This window comes from Poecilia formosa, unplaced genomic scaffold (assembly GCF_000485575.1).
Source record: "Poecilia formosa unplaced genomic scaffold, Poecilia_formosa-5.1.2 Scaffold333, whole genome shotgun sequence".
Taxonomy (NCBI): Eukaryota; Metazoa; Chordata; class Actinopteri; order Cyprinodontiformes; family Poeciliidae; genus Poecilia; species Poecilia formosa.
Genome location: NW_006800272.1, coordinates 611521 through 636445, shown reverse-complemented (window position 1 = coordinate 636445; position 24925 = coordinate 611521). Strand labels below are relative to the sequence as shown.

At 39.7% G+C, this 24925-nt stretch overlaps 1 pseudogene; it reads left to right on the top strand.

The window, feature by feature from the left end:
* LOC103152902 (cGMP-dependent protein kinase 1-like) overlaps positions 1–18875 on the top strand; it is a 44674-nt pseudogene extending 25799 nt beyond the window's left edge.
* Positions 18876–24925: the final 6050 nt, after the last annotated feature.

The following is a 24925-nucleotide window of genomic DNA, read 5'->3' as shown; positions in this document are numbered from 1 at the left end:
ACAGAGTGGAGTCAGTTGTGTCTAAACTAAATATTCAGGTTGGAGAGGGAAACATTCAGTTGGACAAACAAAGACTTCAACGCTTACACTACAGATATAGCTTCTAGGACAGGGGTCCTCAAATCCAGTCCTTAAGGGCTTAAAATCTCTGCACCAAATAAAAGTAAAGCAATGATTTTCTTTGCCCTTAAGGACTAGATTTGAGGGCTGGTATTGTATAACTTTTAGATATGTAGCTTGTTCAAAAGATCAGATTCAAATGGCTGTATTAGCTCCTCAGTTCAGTCAAGTTTTTTCAAAGTCCTGCTAATGACCTCATCAATTGACTCAGCTGAGAGTCATCTAAAAGTTGCAGGACACTGGACCTTGAGGAAGTGCCCCTATTCTGGGGGTTGTTACTGAAAGTCACTGATGCCTATCCATTGTAGGACACTTACAGAGATGGAAGTTACTCGGCTAAAGAAAAAAGCTTTTATGGCCTGAGAAGGTAGATTTGTCATCAACCGTGACCTTAACTTTTGCTGTTAACTAAAGTGCTTAAGTTTTGTTTTTCTTTTGGTTCTGACAAAGTTACTGAGAGGAATTTTTATTGGTTTGTTGACTCCGTATGAGTTACGATTCCAGAGAAAAATGCTGTGCTTAATCCATCAACCTGCAGCTAATTCTAGTTTTGACCATGAACGCTCATCCCTCCTTGTAACTCTTCACGAGAACGAGGAAGCTTCTGCATGCTGACTTGAGACCGACAAATACCAAAGGTCTATATTTCCCATGATGCGTCTGGGCAGAAGTGCTTCTTTGACAGTGACAGATTGTCTTCTGTGTGTCTGACCCAGAGGGGAAGGTGGAGGTGACCAAAGAGGGGATGAAGCTGTGCACGATGGGACCGGGGAAAGTTTTCGGAGAGCTGGCTATCCTCTACAATTGCACCCGGACCGCCACGGTCAGGAGTGAGTATGCTGTTGGAGATCAACAGGAACAACATTGTAAAAAAAAAAAAAAAAAAAAAATCTACTGATCTACGTCTCAATTCTTGCTGCTGTTCTTCTCTGAGAAAATCAGCAGAGAGATCACATGGAAGAAAAAAGCACCTGATCACATCTGTGTAATTCATGTCGCACGACCCGAAACAGGGGGAAAAGAAACAGAATTGAAAATGGAAGTGATCCCCCGGTGTTGTTTTGTTGCTGCGCTGAAACCAGCTGACAGTCTACTGTTGTTTGCCTTGGTATCACGAACAACATCTCTGCAGGAGGTTAAACAGAAACAACGTGCGGGGATCGCTCTTTCCAGCTCTGTAGGCTTAAATTTAAACTTCCAATTTGTAGCGTTGGCCTCAGACCGACTACTGAGGCGGCAGATGGTAGGGTTCCTCTGCGTTCTTCTGGGATTCGATTTGATTCTCTTCCTGATAAGGAGGGAATCCAAAGAAACAGTTTAGAGACTCTGATAGAGTTGGCAGCATTGAGCTGATGTGACTCTAACCAATATTTCTGAGTTAAAAAAAAAAAAAAAAACTGAAATATTGCTGCTGGAATCAGCTTCCCTGCTGGTGTTTTCTTCACCAACGCGAAGCCGGAAGAGTCGGGCTTCCAGAGGGAGCTGATCAGAGTTCAGCTGAAGAAACGAATCTGAACACCATCCGACAGCACCGCCGTGTCTAAGTGTGCACGTCCAACTTCCTGTCAGCTCTTCCTGGTGGAACGATCGCTAAGCAGCTGTTGCCAAGCAACACCATCCGGTCCGGCCAACCCGTTTTGGCACCTGTGCGTCTCTTGGCAACAGGGCTGGGTTCCACATGATTTGTTTGCATTTTCAGATGCTTTCTGCTTGTTTCTCACATTAACACGTTGAGCCCGCTGCATTAAATCGCCTCTGTTTCATTTCATAGCACGGCTCTGAATATTCAGTTTCATGATCAGATCTGATTATGCTTCAGCCCTACTGCGCTGACTCAAACCTCAACAAATTATTCTTCTACGTGTTTGAGCCTCCGTCTGGTCTATTCTGGGGGTTTTCAAACTTTGTATCTTTTTTTTTGTCTAAATATAAAACTGGCAGAGATGAAAAGATGCCAACAGCTCTACTTAGCCCATCTGAGATCACTGCGCAAATGTCCAAATCTTGGCTTATGGGGTCTTTCTGCGTGGAGTTTGCATCTTCTCTCCATGTATGTGTGGGTTCTCTCCAGGTACACCAGCTTCCCTCTAAAGTCCAAATCTACATTACTCAGAATGGAAGAAAACTCAGCTCAGACAGAGAGATTTCAGAGAAGGAGACAAATTAGCCAACTGGTTTTATTTGCAAGTCATAAAACATTTGGAAACCTTTGTGTGAGGGAAAAAATTGAAAAAATGTTGCGGGGATTAACAGTGGTGTTAATTGCCGAAATCGAGATCAGTTTATTACACATCATGTCTCACGCAGCTGCTGCTGAAACTCTTGTGTTTTACAATGATGTCGCAGAGTGATGCATCACTCTCAGAGACTGTCTTTGATTGAGCTCAGATGGTTTCTTTCCTCGATCTTCGCCAGAGATCTTCACATGGTGTTGCAACCATCAAGGCAATGAGCCAATTAAGTCAGAAACAAAACCTCAAAAAAATCGTGATCGCTCTAAGTTGCCCCCTCTTATGAGTGTACTTAGGTGTGAATTTGTGTGTCTATTGGTTGATTTGTCTGTCTCTGTGTTGTCCTTTGTTGGACCGGTGACCTATCCAGGATGTACCCCGCCTCTCGCCCAAAAGACCACTGGAGATAAGCGCCATCCCTCTAGCCCACATGACCCTGCAACGGTATGTGGGTATAGTCAATGGGTCAGTGGATTGATCTGTGGAACCGACCACTTGGTGTTTGGGTCTAAACCTCAGGTTCGGGGAGCTTTGCTGGGAAGAATCCAAGGAAAGGGAGACACTGTTGTGCATCAGTTTGCATTGTTTCTTTCACAGTTTTCTATAAATATGAAATGAAAGTCAAAATTATTCACACAGACTTAGATTTGAAGTAGTTTGAAGATCTTTTATTTTACAAACAAGTTCCTTATGTTTGAAGGGAATAACATTTTTGGAGCGGTCCGTCCAGAATTAAAGGCTCTCGAATAAATAATCATCATTCCATTGAAAACAAAAGGCTTAATTGCTGTACTGCCAATAGATTTTTCTACTGGTTATATATGAAACAGCATATGTATTGTTTCTGGACATGGTACAGTGCTTTCACTTGGTGAGTTGGTCCAACTAGACATGGATTCAGAAAATCCACCAGTATATCCAGGAGCATCATCAGAATCCGACATCCTTCAAAGCATCCAGAAGGTTTTAGAAGCTCTAAAAAAAAATAAAAAATAAAAAAAACATGATCTGAGTTTGATATTCCTGTTTACGTTTTTTACACAATTATTTCCAGGTTCCAGTTGTAAAGTGTTTTTTTATTAAAAGCAAAAATGCATTTACGGCTTTCAGAAAATAATTTTAATGTCTATTTGAGCTCTTACCCACAGAAACCTCCTCACTTAGCGCCCACATGTCCGCACAGCGTTTATTTATAACCCAGCTGAGCTTCTCTTCCCCTCACACTCGCTCACATTGCGATAAACACACAGAGGCACAGTTTGGGTTCTACACACAAACGTTGTGCTTTCTGGACCTCCACACACACAAAATCACACTCACTTAACCTCTGAATGTGATCATTTACTCTCCATCCTGCAGCCTGGAGGCCTCACAGTGACAGGGAAGCAGAGAACCATCCTCACTGCTGTGGCTGACGGAAGTAAATGTGTTGGTGTTCTCTAAAAAAACAAACAAACAAAAAACAGTCTCTCTCACACAAACATCATTAAAGTGCAGGAAGTTTCTGAGTTCCTGCGTCTCCACAGTAACTGCCTGCAACTTTAGGCAGAGGCATCGTAACCATGGCACCCAGGTCTGTCAGTGGACTTGTTGAGGATTATGGGATGTAATAAGTTTTGGCTCACCTTTTGTGAATTTGTGAGCACTTTCCTTCAGTTCCTAAGCCTGGAGTTGTCTTTGTCCCTTGCTTTCAAGTTTTCCTATTTTATACTCACTCTTTTTCTTTTATTCATCCCACTAAATCACTATCAGTTCATTTGCTCCATTCACTCCAGTTACATTTATTCTCTGTTCTTCGTTTCATCTTTACATTCGTATCTACTTTTCCATCCGTCCTCCACGTCTTTCTGTCTTTCCTTCTCTCCTTCTCGTTTGAGTCAAGTTTTGATGTTTCCCTCAGAGATTTCCGAGATGAAGGACGCTGTGGCACAATCTGAAACGACCACAGATTCCTCAGGAGGATGAAGATTCTGCTGTGGCTCGGTCACAGTTATTTCCCGACCCCCTGTTCCTCGGTTCCGGTTGTGCGGGGAATTGAACCAAGCATCACCGTTGGAGCAGAGCCCTCAGAGAAATCTGATCCTCTCTGTCACAGACAGGTGTCAGAGGGTTTTTCTGGTGATTTTGGTTTTATTCAGACAAAGCTCTGTAAGTTTGACTCCGCAGAGATTGGTCCGTGTTCAAGGGCTTCGGACTGACTTGGTCAGGCTGCAACTCATCGCGGAGTTCAGGCTCAGGTCGCAGAAAGAAACCATCTGATCTCTTATTGTTTTAAAGCATCACTTCAGTAGCAAAGTGAGACATTATGTGGAATAAACTGATGTCAGTTTCAGGAATCGACATCATTTTAACACGTTGAAGTATTCTCAACCTTTTTTTCCCCCCGAAAATTTCTAGTTATTTTATGACTTGAAAATAAAATCCATGTGGTTAGTCAGGCGACTCCATCAGTGATGAATTTGACTTCCCTGTTGCAGCATTTCTCAGTCTCGGCTGAGGTTTCTAACGTAGGTTTGATGAGTTTCGGCAGATCTCAGACGGAAGATGTCACCAGGAGCCTGAAATATGGCCTCCACCACCAAAAAAATAAATACTACCTGATGTTCACAGACGTGTTAAATAGGCTGAGCGATGTGAAACCAAGGTCCGGTGTTTGTTCATTACATAAAAAAAAGCCCCCTGCTGTTAAACAGACTAAAATTTGTTACTAGGCAACAACATCAACTCAGTGCTCACAGTATAAAAGTAGCCCAGATCACATTAAAGTTTGTCTGTTGGTCACAAACAGAACCTGAACGCCTGATTACACCTGGACTGCAGATTTGAACATCTGACACACACACACAAACACACGCACACACACAGAGAAAAGAGTGTGGTTTCCATGACAACCTGTGCATGTTTTGTGCACGCACATCGTGGCACGATTTCAGGTCTCATCTGATGCTAACGCACAGTTTAAAGATGAACATGAAAGCCCACGTGCACACAACTCTGAGCACGTACATACAGAACCAGCAGCTCTGTGTTTCAGCTCTCATTGTGTGCTTTTCAGCTCTGATCCATGTGAAGCTGTGGGCCATCGACCGGCAGTGCTTTCAGACCATCATGATGAGAACCGGACTCATCAAACACTCTGAGTACATGGACTTCCTGAAGAGGTGATTGACTTAAGAGATGCATGATCTCATCAACACGCGCACAGATAAAGTCAGTGGCTCCAGAACCAGTTTAATTCATTAAATTCATTGTTTTGAACGGCGAAACTTCTCCAAAGCAAAACCTTCCCCTTGTGTAGACGCAGCGGCTGATAGTCCAGACTCCTTTAGAAAATGTCTTTAATATTTAACATTTTTCAGTGAGCATTCAGAAACCACAAACACCAACTGAAGCAACGCAAACACTTCAAATGCAGAATTTGCGATTTAAGATCAATTAAGAATGGATTTCTCTCTGCGCAGCGTTCCAACCTTCCAGGGTCTTCCAGAGGAAACCCTCAGTAAGCTGGCGGACGTCATGGAGGAGGTGAGTCCGTCATCTTACTCACCGTCTCTCCTTCGTCTGCTGCGAATCGTCCAATCAGACAGCTTACTCTGTGTCCAGACTCACTATGACGACGGAGAGTACATCATCCGACAGGGAGCACGAGGAGACACCTTCTTCATCATCAGCAAGGGGAAGGTTCGGCCGCTCTCCTCTTATTAAATGACTGTGACATCATCATTTATGTTAAGAAAACCTGCTGATTAGTCACTCTTCCTGGTAGGTGAATGTGACTAAGGGGGATTCAGCCAATCAGGAGGCCATTCATCTGAGGGAGCTTGGAAGAGGGGACTGGTTTGGAGAGCGAGCGCTGCAGGGGTAAGACCATGTTGCCCTAGACAACCAATGTCACTCCACCTTTCAGCTCCATCAAGTCATCCAAGCATCCTTCCCTACAATGAACCGTTCAAACACCTCCGTGTCTGTCCGTCAGCCCATTGGACGCAACTTCTTCTTAAGAGTTTGATGGACAGCTCGCTCCCTGGCTTCATGTCCATGTGCACGAGGCGCTGCACAGTTTTCAGAATTTCTTTTATATACGCCGTTTCCACTTTTGCTCCATTTTTGTTTTCGAAGTTTGCATAAATTTGAAAACAAAGACGTTTGAAGTCGATGAAAAGGTTTGTCGTGACAGAATATTTTGAAAATTGTGATTTTTGAAAAATTTTTGAACATATTTGAATTGATCTCAGACCGTCTACTTAAAGCGAGAACTTTATGAGTAGTCACAGACTCTCCAGTGCTCTGAATACAGTTATCTGCTAGGCTGGTGGTTTAATCCCCAATAATGCTGTAAATATGTGTGTGTGTGTGTGTGTGTGTGTGTGTGTGTGTGTGTGTGTGTGTGTGATCGCTGTTGAGCCTGTCACCTGCCTGGTTATCGACAGAGAGTGAGTGTTCTCCGTAGTTTCAGAACCAAACAGACCTGGACACAAAGTCCGTCTGCCCCGGGTTCAGATTAGTCTTTTCAAGATCCCCCTTTAAAGCTGACCATTTTCCAAACATTGCATTTTAACAGTGGATCTGGTGCATCTTTCTTAAGTCGATACTGCCCTCTGCTGGCTTTCAGGCCAAACGACATGTACTAACTACTACAAATAAGTAATAAAACCTGTCTGGATTGTTCTGGAGCTTGTGGTCCTCCTCACATTTCTCCAGTGGCTCCTCACTGCTACCTAAAACCAATCTGAGTCCTTGCAGAGGGAGTTATAAATCTTCAACAGCTGTTAAAACTCAGTCTTACACATTGAATTTCCTTTTCCACTGCTGAGGTCCTCTTAGGAATGTTGTGTGGTTCAAGGCAGAGTTAGTCCTTTAAGAGCAACACTAATCTAACCTCACTGACTTCAGCTTTACCGGGGCTCTGTCCTGCAAGCATGTCTCTGAAATGGACCGAACATCATGGTGGTTCTCAGATTATTGAAATTAATATATTTTTTTCTCTTTCTCTCTTCAGCTCATTCAAGCACCTGATTGGTGGACTGGACGACGTTTCAAATAAAGTCTACGAGGACGCTGAAGCCAAAGCCAAGTATGTCCGTCAGACAGTGACGGGTCTACAGCGTTATCAGGAAGTTTTCACTCTGCTTTCTAAAAAAAACCCAAAAAACTCTTGATGAAGCATCACATTTTATTTAGTTTCATCACTACACCAGATCTCTCCCTAAACAACTCTGTTGTGTTGGTGTGAAGATGATCCCCTCGTTAAACTGTCTCCAGCTGTACGTTAATCCCTAATCGGGGCGCTCATGTGAACTTTCATAAGTGAAGTGGGCATTGAAAAACTACAGGGGGCAAACCAAGCCAGGGGGCTTGTTACACAGCGATACACATAAAATTAGCATTGAATTGAACACAACCTGCATCGAAAACACACCTCCAATACTGTTATTAATAAACAACCCAGATCTGGTGGGCAAATCAACAACAATTCTCATCTTTTTTCACCTTAAATTAATTAACCACTTAATCCCACTGACTGTCTGCCACCATTACATCAAACCCTCGAGCTGCTGTCTGTCAAGGGTCGACCGTTATGTGGGTGTCACTGCTAGCTGAAAAACAGAATAGAAAACAATAAAAAACACCTCGACTATCGAGGTTAAGAAATAGATCCATAACAGGTGGATGCTTTTGTATTCAGTAGGCTTGATTATTGTATTGGCGTGTTTACTACTGAACAATATAAAAAAAAAAAAAAATGGTGTTAGAGTTCTGACCAACATCCGAATCAATTAACATATCCAGACATACCTATTAATACCTACCTTGACCCCATTTTTTGAAAAATAAAACTGTTCTTCATGCTTGTTTTGAATTAGAAAGCGTCTGCTTAGGCTTTTTTTTTTCAGGTAAAGCTAAATATTTAGAAAGCCTTCATGTCAATGAATCTGTACAGCAGCTGGAATATAATTCAGTCTGACTTCTACCAGGTGGAGGAAGAACCGCTATCGGAGGCGTTTGTGGACCGGGGACACTCGTCCAATCAGGGTTCAGCTGCTGCTGTAAACAAGCAGATTCTACAGTGACGGTCAGGAGTCAACTGACTCCCAGTCATGTGACTCTGTGCAGCTGGACGCTCTCGTGTTTCCTCTTATGGTATAGATTTAATAAGGCACACACTCGCAAACTTGGACTGTTCAACTGTTGCGCACGGCTGTCGCCGTGGCAACGGTAAACAGAAAACAGAGAGGTTGCAACCTGAGTGTGCGTTTGCCCTTCCGGCGCTCTGCTCTAAGCCGAACTCTGTTCCATACAGTGATCTGAATTTGGTTTGGGTTACTTCTGTTGATCCGAGCCGACGGAAAGACCCACAGACATGAAGGGAGAGTTTGTGTTCGTCTTTGGTGGGATTTGTTCTGCAGTTAGACTATCTACTAACTGCAGGGAAAAAGCGTTCAATATGCAAATATGCCAAATTTATGTGAGAGTTGTTCTTTTTTTTTTTTTTTTTTTTTTTTTTTTTTTTTTTTTTTTAGGATTACTGCAAACAATTTCACACGGAGCTTGATAAGAACATGAAAGAATAAAACTACAGAAACAACGCTAAATCTCCTGGTGCTGTATTTTGATATTAAATCGCTCCCCTTTGTTTAAGCTTTTTGAAGCCGCTTGTTTTACTCTGATTTATCCTTGTGTGTCCTTCGTGTGCTGTGAAGTCCAAATCCCTTTCTTACCACCACCAACTAATTTTAGACCGTTCAAGTGTTTGCCAACAGCAGCTACTGTTTCTGCAGAAACCCGAATCCAGTGCTTGCAGGAAGTGATCTGGTCCTGCATGTACAACTAAAGAGGGTTCAGTTCAGACGTGAAAACATGGGGAACATTGTTCCCAAAAGATACGTGATGATTCCATTAGTCTCTTTCATTCTTCTGTAAAACTTCCAAGAGGTCCCAGCACGCTGTTTACATTAGTTTCGGGTTTGGACATTGACTAGACCCCGTGGTTCTCAATGTGAGGCCTCATGTTTTAGGTGCTTCCCTTTTGCCACACACCTGGCTTTAATAAGTGGGTGATTAACAGGCTTCTGCACCACTTGATGGCATGCAGAGAAGGGCATGCTGTCATTTTAATCAGGTGTTCTAAAACAGAGACACGTCTAACATATAAAGGGCTGTAGTCCCCCGAAGTCTGGAACTGAGAAAACCTGGACCAGATCATTGCAATATGTTGATTCTGTTTTTGTTTGGCTATTCTGCCGTAGTTGCTGTATTTGGGATCGTCGTCCAGTTGACGTCCAAGTGTGGGCAAGGTTCACGTTTCAGACAGACAGTCTCACATTTGACTCTAGAATTGTTTGGTTGTGGTTCTTGGTCAATTCAACAATAGGAAAAGGTAGAAAAAAGCCCATTCATTACACCTCAACCAGCACTATCTAGGGTTTTCTATAAATATGGTTCTATGCATTGTGGCCAAACCTCTCTACTTTGATCTCATCTGTCCAAAGGACGGTGCACCTTGAGTCTCGCGCTTCATTCAAGTACAGCAAGGAAAGTTATCTTACTCAACAATTTCATACAAGTTTTAGTTGTTAAGTCTTTCTCTGATTGTCCTGTCATACATTTCAACAGTTAAAATGCTGACAAAGTAATGCACTCTCTAATCCAAGAAATGTGCTGGGATGTCAACTCGACAGAAAATGTAAAGAATCTTCTTTTTATTTTATTCTGAACAAATCATGTGCTGTTGATTGTTTGTGGCCAGATTATATGATCTGTTGAGAACCAGGTGACCTGATTTCGTGGCTTGGTTCGATTCAGATATAGAGCTTTGGCTTAAACCCTTTTTGACCCTCACGTGCAAAGGGATTAGAGCTGCCATTGTGACAAAATATTTTTTGTTGTTTGTCAGCTCGTAGCGAGTTATTCTGGGAAGACATGGCGATGCTGGAACACAACGCTTACAGTTATTGGCCTGGTTAAAGTCGGAGTCCGGAGGATTAACAGCCCTAAGTTATGTCAGGTGTATAACACCTGTGGTGCATGCAAACATAAAAGAGCCTCGTTCACACTGAAGGCAGGAACAAACACGACTCCACAGCTGATCCATGGATACGGAAACGCACAGCAAACTGTGAGGGCCTCTGATAATCCCAGAAGAAGAAACCTGGGTGTCCTCTAGTTTTCAGGTTGGGACAGTCTGTGCTGCAGCCTCCTGTCACTCAGCCAGCCTCCTCAATGACTGACCTTCCTTTAGCGGGTGAACCTCTGAGCAATGTTTCCACCTCCTAAAAATACCCGTTAGCAGCAGCAACTCCCACCACTCAGGTCGCCGTGTCAGTAGCTGTTCCAGCCTGGAGGATTCAGCCGCTGCAGACCTGAGGCTCATTTTGACCAAAACCTCTTAGAGTCATTCCTCAGTTTGGGTTACAGTCCTTAAAGCGTCCTCGGTTTAACTGCTCCGCTTCAGACCTTCTTGTTCTCTTCGTATCAGTCAGAGAAACAAAAAAAGTGATTTTCTTGGAGGTGATGCTGTTCTCAGTCTCTCCTGGATTCTGACAGCAGTTCCTTCACTTCAGGACCAGCCGCTTTCTTTATCTTGATGCACAAACCTCTGGAGGACCCGGCAACCTCACCGCTGCGCCGGTACCTCCACAGCAGAACCCTGCTGATCCACTGCTGCCATCGGCACTACCCGCACCATGTAAACTGGACGTGGAGCTCATCGTTTGAGACGGCTCTGTTGCAGACGCTCTGCCGAACGTTCTCGTGAGGTTCCAGATTTTGCTCCGGTTCTCTGTCTTAGCGTTTTTACATGAGAACTTTTTTTTTCTTTCGTAGAATAACGACTGAAACATCAGTGCATTGAGTTCCATTCATAAATATTCATCGACCGATTAAAGGCGGATTCAGCCTCTAGGTTCAGGAAGAAATAGTTTTTTCCTTATTCCGACCTTATTCAAAATTGTTTCGGAGATGAGAGAGTTGCTTCCCGTCCCAGTGAGGCGGCAGCGGGAACGTCTCCCCAGTCTTCCTTCTACCCCCTCTCACTCCTTCCCCATCACTTCCTTCTCCATCCAGACTTCCAAGAAGTTTCCATTTTTCCACGTGGTAAAATGCTGCAGGTAGGATAGCAGGGTATTTGATTAACTGGAAAGGTTTTTAGCCACTTGTATTCTCCATTGCAATTAGCCTTTTTCTTTTTCTTTTTTTTTTAAAGACATTCCCACCACATGATCGTGTGTTTACCTTTTCAGGTACGAAGCCGAGAACGCCTTCTTCTCCAGCCTAAAGCTCAATGACTTCAACATCATTGATACTCTGGGAGTTGGAGGCTTTGGAAGAGTTGAGCTGGTACGTCTTGATCTGTACGTGTTCTCCTACTTAATGCCAGTGATTCTCGGGAGTTCAGAGGTGTTTATGGTCTTAAACAAATGTGTTGAGAGGTCGACATCCATCCATTGCTCCATTGGCCATTGTACATCCTGGCCAGTTCGGAGGTCAGTGTTCTAACAGAACAATGAACCAGAAACTATCTGTTCCACACCAGTTTCTGAACAGCGATGAACAAGTTTCAGACAAGGAACCAGTGTAAACTTTGATACCAGTTCCGGACCGTTTAATTATTTGTTGAGTCATTTTTAAACTGTTTCATTGTCACTGTGTGATAGCAAAGTGTCAGCATCTGTAACTGGAAACCAGTCCAAATGTGGCTGAGGGGGTCATACACCTGCAATCCTGGACCAAAACAGGCTCAGGGATGTTCTGGGTTGGGTTGAGGGAAGCGGAGAGGATGGAGGGATGAGGCATTTGACGCACTGCGGCTCAAGGAGTTAGGTTTCTCTAGGACAGGAGGCGGGGCTGGAGGTGACTGTTGGTTAAAGGGAAAGCCCTGCTGCGGGTTTGCCCAAAAACAGATTAGATTCCAGGCTTGGCGGTTGGGGGGGTCCTCCTCAAGTATTTTTAGTCATTCAGAGTGTAAGAAGGTGAACTCTGACCTCCAGACTCCCTGTCTGACCCAAATGGATTGCTAATGACATCATCGTAACTGAAAATCTGACTCTGCAGGTCCCCTTACTCCCTTTACATCAACATGGACTTAAATCTTCTAGAAATATTTCTGTTTTGAGCTCTTCTCTGTCATCACAATATATATATATATTTTTAGATATAAACAACAATAATAAAATACTTTTTATACATCTAGTCAAAACACCACTTTGTCTAATAAAAAAAGAAGACGTTTCCAACATGTCAGTAAAACCAAAGTAAAGCACATAGTTGGATTTGTCTTTGCTGGGAACCTCTGAGTGGAAACCCGGCTCCAGTTCCCAGTGTTTTTCCGCTGGTGCTAGCATGATAGGGGCGTCACGGGTTGGGGTTGGAGCTCAGGTGTCCCGAAGTGGAGAATCCGTCCAGGAATAGGAATAGATTGTGTCATGACCTACAAGAAGCACAGCGCGGTGTTTACAGCATGAACACTCCTCAGTAGACCCTGACACCCCTCAAGCACATTTCCTGAGTTTTTAACTTTAGAATGCTTAAAAAGTTTCTAAAATAAGCGACTGTATAATCGAAAAGGATAGCTTAAAGAAAGCAGGGCACATTCAACCAGAAGCAGAAATCAGAAAAGAACCACATGCAGGCAAAGCAAATAGGTGTTCAGCTGGTCATTTTCGGACATTGCACAAAGCGATAAATAAAACACATACGAGCTCTCTCTGCAGGTTGGGAGTTGTGCTGTGACGTCACAGTGCAAATGTTGTGTAGTAATCGATCTTTCTTTCCCTGCTGTGTATCCTGTCTTTGTTTAGGTGCAGCTGAAGAACGAGGAGGCGAAAACGTTCGCCATGAAGATCCTGAAGAAGCGTCACATCGTGGACACGAGGCAGCAGGAGCACATCCGTGCAGAGAAACACATCATGACCGAGGCACACTCGGACTTCATTGTCAGGTCAGAGAACTGTGCGTTTTTATGTCTCATAAAATAATAAATGTAAAAAAAAATAATATAAATAAATATATAAAGGTGCCAGTATAGCATACTAGTCTTTAATTTGTCCTGATGTAAGTAAATTTGCAGACATGTCGGGTTCCCTCTGTGACTTTATTCTTGGTGTTCAGGTTGTACCGGACGTTTAAAGACAGTAAATATTTATACATGTTGCTGGAGGCGTGTCTGGGTGGAGAGCTGTGGACCATACTGAGAGACAGGTATGATACCTGTCACCAAGATGATACCTGACCGACTAAAGATTTCTTTAACTTTGCTGTCATCACAATTATTGCTCGCTAATTAAAGTAAATTATTTATTACTTCTTTACTATAACATCATTCACCTATTCATGTCAAGAATATGTTCTCTGACGCTCTTGTAATATTACATAATGTATAATTATTATTTGAGAGTGTATTAGATTGTTTTTTAGTATTAATATCTGTATTAGATTAGTTTAGCTTATTTACAATTACTCTATGAATTACAGAACAAATTTGGGAAAAAATTATTATGTAATTTTTTAAAAATAAAATTACGATTCATAGTGAAAATGTATATTTGAAATCCTTTCTTTTTTTTTTTTTTTTTTGCTAAGTTTACAGTGGATCCCAATATTCATTGGGACCACAACAGCTTGAAATGAGCTAAAATCCATGAATACTTGAGAATGTTATAAATGCTTATAACTGCATGTTGAATTGATTTAAACACCAAATATACCTTAACATGAATTAATAAGAACAGTAGAAGCCATCTTGTCGCTACCACAGAAGCTAATACATTCTATTTTATCTCTGCTCTAGGAAGTATAACCAAACAGCAGCAAATAAATAAATAATTTTTTATTTATTTTTAGTACCCCTGAGTTGACTGCTTTGCAAATACTACCCAATAGTATATAACATATTATATTATGTGTTATTTTTGCTTCCCAAACTACATTTTCTTTTGAATATCATATATTCTATATAAAAATCAACAAATATGCAAATATTTCAGCACCTAATTTGGAGAAACATTCCAAATAAAATAAAAAATATCCACAAATAAGTGAATTCATCAGTTCCAAATCGCAAATAGGTAACAAAATGATTACAAATCTAATTTTTTACGTATTTGAATAAACAGAACAAAACGTATTCTTCACATATTGGGTCTGTATTATGCAATCTTATAATTATGTTCATATTTTAAATTAACATTTGAATGTGTATGATGAAGAATTTAACTGGTATGAAAATGTCTCCAAATTCCAAATGCACTGATCATTTTCTGTGTCTCTGTTGGTTGCAGGGGTTCGTTTGATGACTCCACCACTAGGTTCTACACTGGCTGCGTGGTTGAAGCATTCGCTTACTTGCATGCCAAAGGGATCATCTACAGAGACCTGAAACCCGAGAACCTGATCCTGGACAGCCATGGATATGCTAAGCTGGTACGTCCACCGGATCCATGCGGGCTACTTGTGACTCATGTTCAAAAAGCTCCAACCGCTTTTGGCGAATGAACCGGATCTGTGAATCTAAAGTTTTGGTGTTCCAAGAAACTCCAATCACATAACTACTGTCAAGGAATAAACTCCTTGACTGTGTCCAACGAAGGAAAAATAAAAAGCACTGTCCTTTTGCAGGTGGATTTTGGTTTTGCAAAGAAGATTGGATTCTGTAAGAAAACATGGACGTTCTGCGGGACGCCGGAATACGTTGCTCCAGAGATCATTTTGAACAAGGGTCACGACGTGTCGGCTGACTACTGGTCTCTGGGGATCCTGATGTATGAGCTGCTGACAGGCAGGTAGGGATTCCCACACCTTAAATAAAAAAAAACTGAAATGACCAGTTCGGAGTCCGACAATGTCCGTTTGCGTCTGCAGTCCTCCGTTCTCAGGTCCAGATCCCATGAAAACGTACAACATCATACTGAGAGGCATTGACATGATTGAGTTCCCCAAGAAGATCACCAAAAATGCCGCCAACCTCATCAAGAAGCTCTGCAGGTAGCATGGACTGTTTCCTAAAACACAATTCACTAATTCTGACTCCAAATCAACTATTTAGTCATGTCTTACTTGTATCTGCAGGGATAGTCCATCGGAGAGACTAGGAAATCTGAAAAATGGAGTGAAGGACATCCAGAAGCACAAGTAAGAGAGCTAAAGTGAGCTAAATGTTTACTTTCGATCGTCTGGAAATGAACTGAATGTTTGTGTGTTCAGGTGGTTCGAAGGATTCAACTGGGAAGGACTGAAGAAAGGAACACTAACTCCACCCATCACACCCAAGGTAGGTTAGGAGAAAATCAAAATCCACTTGGATTGTAACCTTAATGTTCCGAATGAGCCTGTTTTTTGGGAGTTTTTTTTTCCTGGTCTTGAGTTGTACTTTTGCTTCCAGGTGTCCTCTCCAATCGACACCAATAACTTTGACAGTTTTCCAGAAGACACTGACGAGCCTCCGCCCGACGATAACTCAGGATGGGACTATGATTTCTAAACTGAGTCTGCATCTTTGAGACGGTGTTAAAGTTGAAGACCCGCCAGGATGAAGAAGCCAACTGTGGCGGGTTTGTGCTCAATCTGAACTTGGGTCCAAGTGTAAATGGAAGCGCATGGAGAAAGGTTCTCTGGAAGATCGAAGCGATGCAGCGGATCAGCTCTGTTCATTCAAGAAGAGTTGAGCAATGAAGCAGCTCAGCATCCAGAGCTGGGGGTTTACCCTCCGTGGCTTTACTTTCTTGACTCGCTTCTGGTTCTGGGAAGTCGCTGGGCGTGATGAACAGATGAGACAAACAGAGGGCTGCAGATATTTTCTAAGAGTTGTCGTTTAGGCTGCAGAGGGACTCTGAGGGAGTTCTTTCATCACATGGACCTTAGAGGGCTTCTATGAACCCACTTTGTTACTGCAAATGAACTGAACTGGCTGCAAATATAGTGATTCTTGAGTTTGTGTCAAAAAGTGCCAGTTCTTAGCATCTCTTTCAGCTTTTAAAAATCTCACCAGAAAGCTGACAGAGCTTGAATCACCATCTGCTTCCTCTGAAATGCGAAAGATATTAAATCACAATACACCTTCTCACCTGGAGATCTTTTTTTTCTTCTTCTTCTTCTTTTTTTTTTTTAATCAACAAGGTTGGGGTTAAAAACAAGGTTTAGCTTGCTTTTCCTGGGAGGTATAATTATTTTTAATTGAGCAGCTCTAACAAAATAAGCAAATAAATGTTTTAAATACTAACATATTTTAATATGTGTTTAAATTACAATACTTCAAATATAATTGATTTATTAAATTTAATAAATTGAAAATAAAAAAGATTCAGAACATTTAATTTCTTACTCCCCAGAAATAATTTAAAAAAAATTAGCATTACTCAATCCAAGTAGAATAGAAGTCAGATAGTAGAGGGAAAAAAAACTGTACACTTTATTGATGAGTTTATTTTTTTATATGTATGGCATAAACTGACTGGGTCAGATCTGATTTTATGTCAGTTACAAGAGAGTGAAAATGGTAAAATAATAATAATAGTAATGAAATGATTATGTGAAACTGTTGACCTTACAAAAATGTCTTTCTTCGTCATTGAAAGGTAAATGAACTGAGATCAGAATGGTTTCCCAGGCCTCTTATACTTAAACTTGGTGCATCACAACGTTATTTTGGTAGAATTCTGAAAACTTGCTTTGTTATTAACCTGCCAAAGTCCAACACTGCCCAAAGCCTCAGAGCCCGTTTGTGCATTAGTAAAACAAAGCTGAAGAGTGAGTCCACATTCAGCTCTCTAACTGAGGGCCGGCTTATATACGACGCCTCCAGTGGCAGGAATAACTTCCTTACAGCCACCTTAATGCCTTCAGTCACGACTTCCTTCCTAAAAACTAAAGAAACTTTGAGGATGCAGTACAAGTTTCTGCTCTTTGCAGGTTTTTACACAATTAATCTTTGAGTTGCAGCATGAAACTGATATTAGGTGTCATTTTTGAGTATTCCAACATATACAGGCACTTCCAGGTCTCTGTTCCTCTTCAGGTGGTTGTTTGGGAGGTATGCATGGTCAGTATGTGTTTGAAGCAATCTCTTCTGATAATGCTTGCTCCAGTGGCAGTATCAATAATGTAAATCTTGCTCGTTCTGAAATCTACAGAATTTGACAAACACTCAGTTCCAGACACGCAAAGATCTTCTGTTCGTGAACGAATGTCAAAAATGTCCATGCTGAGCTTGAAACTTTCCACTTGACAGGTGTAATTACAAAAACAGTCAGAGATTATGTTTCTATTAAAGAAAAGAAAACCATAGGTTTGTTCTCAAGCATTTCAGATGCATTGTAGTGTTTGCTACCATCTGGTGGGTAAATGTTGCTATTGTAGTTCTCTAATGGTGCTGCGAAAACTTTAAATTCATAGTTTTTTGCCCGTTGTGCCTAAATGTGATGTGAATTATGTGACAGCAACCAGCCCTCTCACTTTAAACTGAAATGAACTAAACTCTTAGAATCTTTCACTTCAATCTACTCAGTTGGCTGTAGTTTTCACTTTGTGCCACTAGATGTCTATGTTTACAAAACACTGTACCTTTAACTCCTATTGCTTCCTTACACAACTCAAGATTTCTGCTGCAGACTGAAATTAACTCTGAAACTGATGACAAATATTGATGATAAGGTTTGCTCTCTCTCTGATCAGTCAGTTCCTGATTCATCCACTAAATACAGGTTTGTTTGTTTTGTTTTTAAAAAGTCAAACGCAATCCCACCTCAAATCAGACGAGGATTAAATGTCAACTTTCTTCATTAAGCCTAAGATCACGGTTGAAAAAGCCGTGGCCGCAGCAAAATAAGCGATGACATGCAGGAGCTTTGCATGCTAACAAAGTTTATGTGAAATAGTTTCAACAATTGTGCAATTTTGATGTTCCATTCCTCAAATGAGGATATCTGATCTCTGTATTTTGTGCCGTTTTTAAAAGAGTGAACACCTGTATGTATTTTGTATGAAGCTTTTGTATCATCAGTCAGACTTTACTGCAATATTTTTGTAAAACAATCAGTGTGGCGTGACGTCTCTGCATGACGACAGTGGTAACGGTGTGCGGTTTGCACCAGCAGAGGGCATGGTAGAGCTCAATCGGTAACAATCAAAAATGATATGACTTTTATTTTTTTCAGAAAAGTCAAATATAAAGATAGGCTCCTTTTATGTGTTTTCAGTCAGCCAGCATGAGGCTTTAGAGGCACTGACACGATAAAACCCCTGTGTTTCTCAATGTCAGTGAGGTCATGTTGGAACATTAAAGTTTAGTTTTGGACCACAAGGGGAAAAAATGTATATTTAAGTGATGCTATTTTGTGTTTATTGGTGATTTATTTGTATATTAAGAAAGATGTTACTATAGTTTCTATATATTTAATATTTATGTTACAATTGTAGCTGAAGAAACTTTCTGCTTTCACGTCCAGATAACCTTTCTGAGTCTGACTGTTAAAAATCTGAATGCCAAGCTCTATGGATGTGTTTGAGAAATAAAAGGTTCCAGAATAAACTGAAGCGAATTCTTATTTCTCAACAAAGTCAAATCATATTCATATGATTCATATTAACAAGTGAAAAGAAAACAGTTAAATCTGCTGCATTTAAATGTCGAGTGAAGCTTCACTGACATAAGATAGCAATTTATTTCACCCATTTATTTATTTATTTAATTTTGGCAGAAATGGCTATAACAGAGGTGGCGTAGTTACTTTGAAAAAGTAACTTTAACTTAGTTAGATTACTGATTACTTGATTGGGAAAGTAACTAAGTTACATTAAAAGTAGCTTTTTTAGTTACTTTCAGCAGCTGCTAACAACAACGCTCTGCCACCTGTGAAAATTATATTGATCTTTGCCAATATTGAATTGCAAGTTATTTTATAATGGTAATATCACTGCCCCCCATTAGTGCGCTGCCTTGCAGGGCAAGAATTTTAGCTTTTTTTTTTTTTAATTGATTAACTATGTTTAGTATACTGAATGGAGCAAGTCAAAGTAAGACAACGCACTAGTGATACCACATATGCTACTGGCAGAATTAAGGCTAACATTAGCATTTTGGCTAATTTTAGCTTATACACTAATTTTAGCACACTGAATGGAATAAGTCCATGTTAGTCAACATGGTTGTAATTCTTCACATAGTAATGAGTACATGTTAGCTAATGGTAGCACTGCTGCTAATTTTTAGCAACCCCTGACTTGGATCCAGGCACTCTTTGGCAGGCCCCGTTTAAATTTCTTAAGCAATTTTCTAGTATTACTTTTAATTAATTTGGTGTTAAGCACAGGGCCGTGCAGAGACCACTAAAGGGGCAGGTGCTCAAAAAAAAAAAGAAAAAAGGGCACATCTAAACGCATTCTAGGACAGAATATTAACAAAGCCACACAGCTTTCAGAGTTTAATAAGCAATGATAATTTACAAAATTGTGAGATATACAATCAAAGCTAAGGAAAATCTCTATATAGAGCATACAACTATATATATGTAAGATATTTTATTAGTAATTTCTTTCTGCAGGTCTATTTTGTTATAAGAAAGTATTGCCATATTCAAACCCACAATTTAGCGAGATATGTAAATCAGAGCTAGACCACCAGACATATTTTGTCTTTACAGAATTACACTATTAAAAATATAAACTTTTACGCTAAAAGTTTAGCTTAAAAAACTTTTTTAAAAATTAAAATCACACATTTTTGTACCATGAAGTGGAAAAATTATTTGCAAAACAAACATTTGCGCATGTCAGAAATCTTTTCTTGCTATTCTAAGTTTTTTTTGTTTGTGACTCAGTTTTGCTTGTGATTCTCACCTGAAAAGATTTCTGATGTGTGCAAATAAAAGTTTATGTTTGGCAAATAACTTTTTAAGTTCACAAGGCAAAAATGAGTTATTTAATTTAAAAAAAAAGTTTTTTAAACAAAACATTTTGTTTTTAAAAAAGAAATCATTACAATTCCAAAAGTTTTGATTACAATTTTATTTTTACTTAACTCAGGGTAGGTTTTTTTTTTTTTTCATTGAATAATTGGGAAAAAAACAATTAACTTCATACTCTGCGAACCAGACCCTAAATTTACTTAAAGTCTGGATTGAGTTTTTTCCCCTTCATTAATGACACACTTTTATTTTATACATTATATCTATCTTGGTAATTCAGGGTGAGTTATTTTTAATTCTAAATTAAAATCCTTGTTGGACTTTTATTTAAGTGCTGTTCTCCTTCAAGATACATTTACCTAACGCCAGAATAAATGTAACATTATGCAGCAAAGGAAATTAGAAAACATATGTCCATTATGGAGATGATCGGTTTTGGACGGCGATGTGCCCCTATTGCATAAGCAGTACTGAAGAATGACTGATATCATTAAAGATACAGGGAAGAAGCTTTTTTGTTATCTAGCTTTCCTAGTAAAGTCGTTAGCTAGCAGCTAGCTAATAGCACATCAACAAGAGCCTAATGTCTGTATGATAAAAATACTGAATCGATAGATAAGAACAGTTTTTCCTCACCTGGCTGTCTCCTCCCGCTCAGTAGTTCTTCAGAGAAAGGCAGACTGTCAGTGTCTGTTGTATTTCATTACCTCTCTGCTTAAACCGCTACTCCGTGCTGAAGCAGAAATGATACTTCAACGTTTTAGGTCATCTGACAAGCAGCAAGTCTACTCCACTTTATTCACCATAAACGTTTTGTTTTAATTCACCAAAAACTGTTCTGTAATCTGGAACGTTCGCTACGTTGAGCTCCAGTTAGCCGCCTTATCTCACTGCGGAAGAGGCAACTGCGTCATGCGTCACGGGCAAAAGGTCAAAGGTGACCAGAGGGCTTATGTTTTTACAAAAAAAAAAAAAAAAAAAAAAAAAATAATTTTAGTAGATGTTATTATGTGTCAGAAGAGGGCTTAGAAAATAATACCAAAAAAAAAAAAAAGTTTGACCAAAAGGACACTTGGGGGCAAGGGGGAGGTGCTCAAGTACCCCCAACAGTCCCCGCTCCCACTCTGCATGTGCCTAGAGACAATCAATGTGTATGTAAAATATGAATTTAAATATACACAATAAGATGATGCTGCCAGAAGTTTAGAATCTGATCCAATTAATTTTCAGCACAATATTTTTACACATGCTTAACTCAGAAGGTCTTTTACGCAGGAACACAGCATGAGCTGGGTAAATGTTTGAAGAGGCTGGATTATTTTCTGTCAACTAACAACTTTGACTCCACTGAAAAAAAGGAAGCTATGCCTGACAATTATGGTGCAGTTGAAAACTTGGCTTCAAGTGAAAAACATATAGCTGAGATATGAGATCGCACCAGGGGTGTTGTTTGTGAGCATAACGTTTACACAGGAAGAACACTGAGTTTTAAGTTTTATGTGTCATGCATTTTTAAATGTTTTCACATTCAAATGTTAAATTTTAAATGTTGGCAGCAGGCCAAAACCTGCTGCCAAAAACCAGAAGGACCCGGGGATAGAGATATATGTTATTGGTGAATGACTTTTTCCCTAATTGATTCAGTTTAAATCAGAGTACAACACTTCAAACTCACAGTGACTTGGATAAGTAAAGTTGCTAAGATAGAGCACAATGTGATGGGTGATTATTTGTTTTCAGATTGATTATTAGTCTGAGAGACACATGTCAGTATCAGAGTCGTGTGCAGAAGTTTTAGTTTAGTCCTGTTGTTCTGTTGTTTATGGATCAGTACAGTAATGATACTTTGTTTTTAGCTGTGGGACAATATTTTAGTGACAATGAAATGAGGACTATTGCTTCCAGACATGTTTTATGCACTACTTCAGATATTGAATCCCTTCACAAATTAGCTGAGAGGACTTAGTATGTATGTGCATGTGTGTATATATGTATGAATACAATACTTATGCTTACTTAGAACAGTTAAGAAAAGTTGTGTTTTCCTAACATTGCTGACAGGGAACAGATGGAAATGATCAAAAAAGACAGATAAAGCTGTGCTTTAGCATTGATGTATTTAACATTATTTTTCACATAAATTTGTAACTGTTTTCTTCTTTCAGGATCTCAGTGTGAAATGGCCAAAGCTGACATTGTGATGCTAGTGGATGGCTCTGGGAGTATTAGCCAGATTGACTTTGGAAGGATGAAATCATTTTTATCTGAGATGGTTCAAAACTTCCCTATTGGTCCTAACAAGGTCCAAATAGGTATTACTTCATTTTCATTTAAACAAAGGCCATTTAATGAGCTAGCTTAGTGGACGCAATATGCAAGTATGTATTATTGTCAAAACATATTCTTGCTCTAAGTTCCTGTTTGGTTTGATTTGATCGGTTCATGTGTGTTTTCTGTAAACAGAAAACACACATCTCTTTAACTCTCCATTTACAGCAGTGTATATGATATTTAACAAGCAAAAAAACAATATTGACCATATCAGATATTTGACTATCAAGACCATCAACATAGTATAAAACATGGCTGATGTTAATCTCAGGAATGTTATCAATTTTAAGGGACAGCCACCTTTTAATATCACCCCATAGTTTAGAGGAAAAGGGACAAGAAAAAAAAGGTGATTAAGTGATTCTTCTGGACATTCACAAAAGGCACAGCATGTTAAATCAAATTTAAATCTTTTATGCAATACCAGTCAGCTTTAAAAATGGATTTTGTATTTATAAGTATTGATCTGTTATTCCACACAATGGATCCATGTGGGGTAAAATTGTGGGTGAAAACCATTTTCCAGAAATGCAGAACTTGTTTATGAAAATTAGACAGTAAAATAGGAATCTTGGTTAACTCAAAATCACACTTTAGCAGGAAATCTAATCCCCCGAGGCTTTTGAATATAGATTTAGGAATATGAAACCACATTGAGTTGGAATGGGACAGATAAGCCTTTAACCAATTTATTCTAAATGAACCAATCAGAGCCTCAAAATCTAAGGCTCTAATACCACCCTTGTCATAATCTTTAATAAGATGAGATCGTCGTAAATAATGAGTTTTGTTCCTCCAGATAAACTGAAAGATTATTGAGTTAGTTTGCCTAATATTTTTGTTAGAGATAAAAACAGAATGGCAAGGATAAATTAATCTGGATATACCCTCTGCTTTGGCTAAAAGAGTTTGTCCAAAAATAGTTAGATCTGTAGTTAACCAGCGGCTCAGGGATATCTTCATACTAGCCAAGCAGCTATCAATGTTTTCCTCTTCTCTTCTATTATTATTATTAGAGATCAATAAGCCCAGATATTGAACCTCAGACTTAACAGTGATGGAGGCAACAGACGCATCAGAGCAGGAATGGATTGGCAGAAGTTCACACTTATTAATTTTGAGAGACAAACCAGACGCTCCGGAAAACTTAGAAATGGAATTTAGCGCAATGTTTACCATAGTTTTATCCCTTAGAAAGATTGTTGTGTCGTCAGCAAATTGACTTATTTTGAACTCCTTATCAAGAAATTTAATACCATGCAAATTTGAATTTTTCATAATTAGAAGGGTAAGCATTTGAGATGTTAACATAAACAATTTAGGTGAAATTGGGCAGCCCTGCCTGATACCTCTAGACATAGAGAAACTTGAGGTCATACTTGTTCCCAGGGAAACTGAGCTACTTATATCAGTATAAAATAATCTGATTATATTACAAAATTTCTCTCCAAACTCCAAAAATTTCAATGTTTTCAAGATGAAGCCGTGTTCCAGTGAGTCAACAGTTTTAAAGAAATCCAGGAATAGAATCAAACTGTCTTTATCAATGAAATTACGATAATCAATCATATCAAAAATCAGTCTAGTATGATGATGGATATATCTTCCTTTTATAAACGCTGACTGGCATTCATTAATAAACGATCCTAATCCACTATTTAAGCGATTGGCAAAAACAAGAGCTAAAATTTTGTAGTCGGTACATAAAAGGGTGATGGGTCTCCAATTATCAAGTAATAAAGGATCTTTATTGGCTTTGGGGATTAGAGTAATCATACCTCTTTTCATGGTGGGAGAGAGATTATTGTTTGAAATACATTCCAATAAGGCTTCAAATAAAAGTTTACGTAAATCTTTCCAAAAAAAAGGTATACAATTCAATGGTTAACCCATCAAGACCTGGAGATTTATCCTTTGCCATTTGTTGCATTTGCTACGTCAAGCTCTTCAATATTTAAGTCATCATCCATGAGGTTTTTAAAATCACTATCAATTTTTTCAACACATTCCTGAAATTCATCAAAAAAAGACTGGCAATTTGATTCAGAATATTTAGAGCAATAAAGATTACTATAAAAATTTTTAATTGTTAAATGTATTAAATCAGGGTCTTCAGTGATGCTGCCATTAATAAATAGCTTTCCAGTCATCTTTTTGGATTGTCTTTGTTTCTCAAGATTGAAAAAATATGAAGAATTTTTCTCACCGTCCTCAATCCACCGAGCCCTGGAGCGAATGAAAGCCCCTCTTGCTTTATCTAGAAAAAGATCATCTAATTGGGATTTGACCACGTCAAGCTCACTCAGCTCTTCAGAAGATAAAACAGATTTGGAACAAGGAGAATTAATA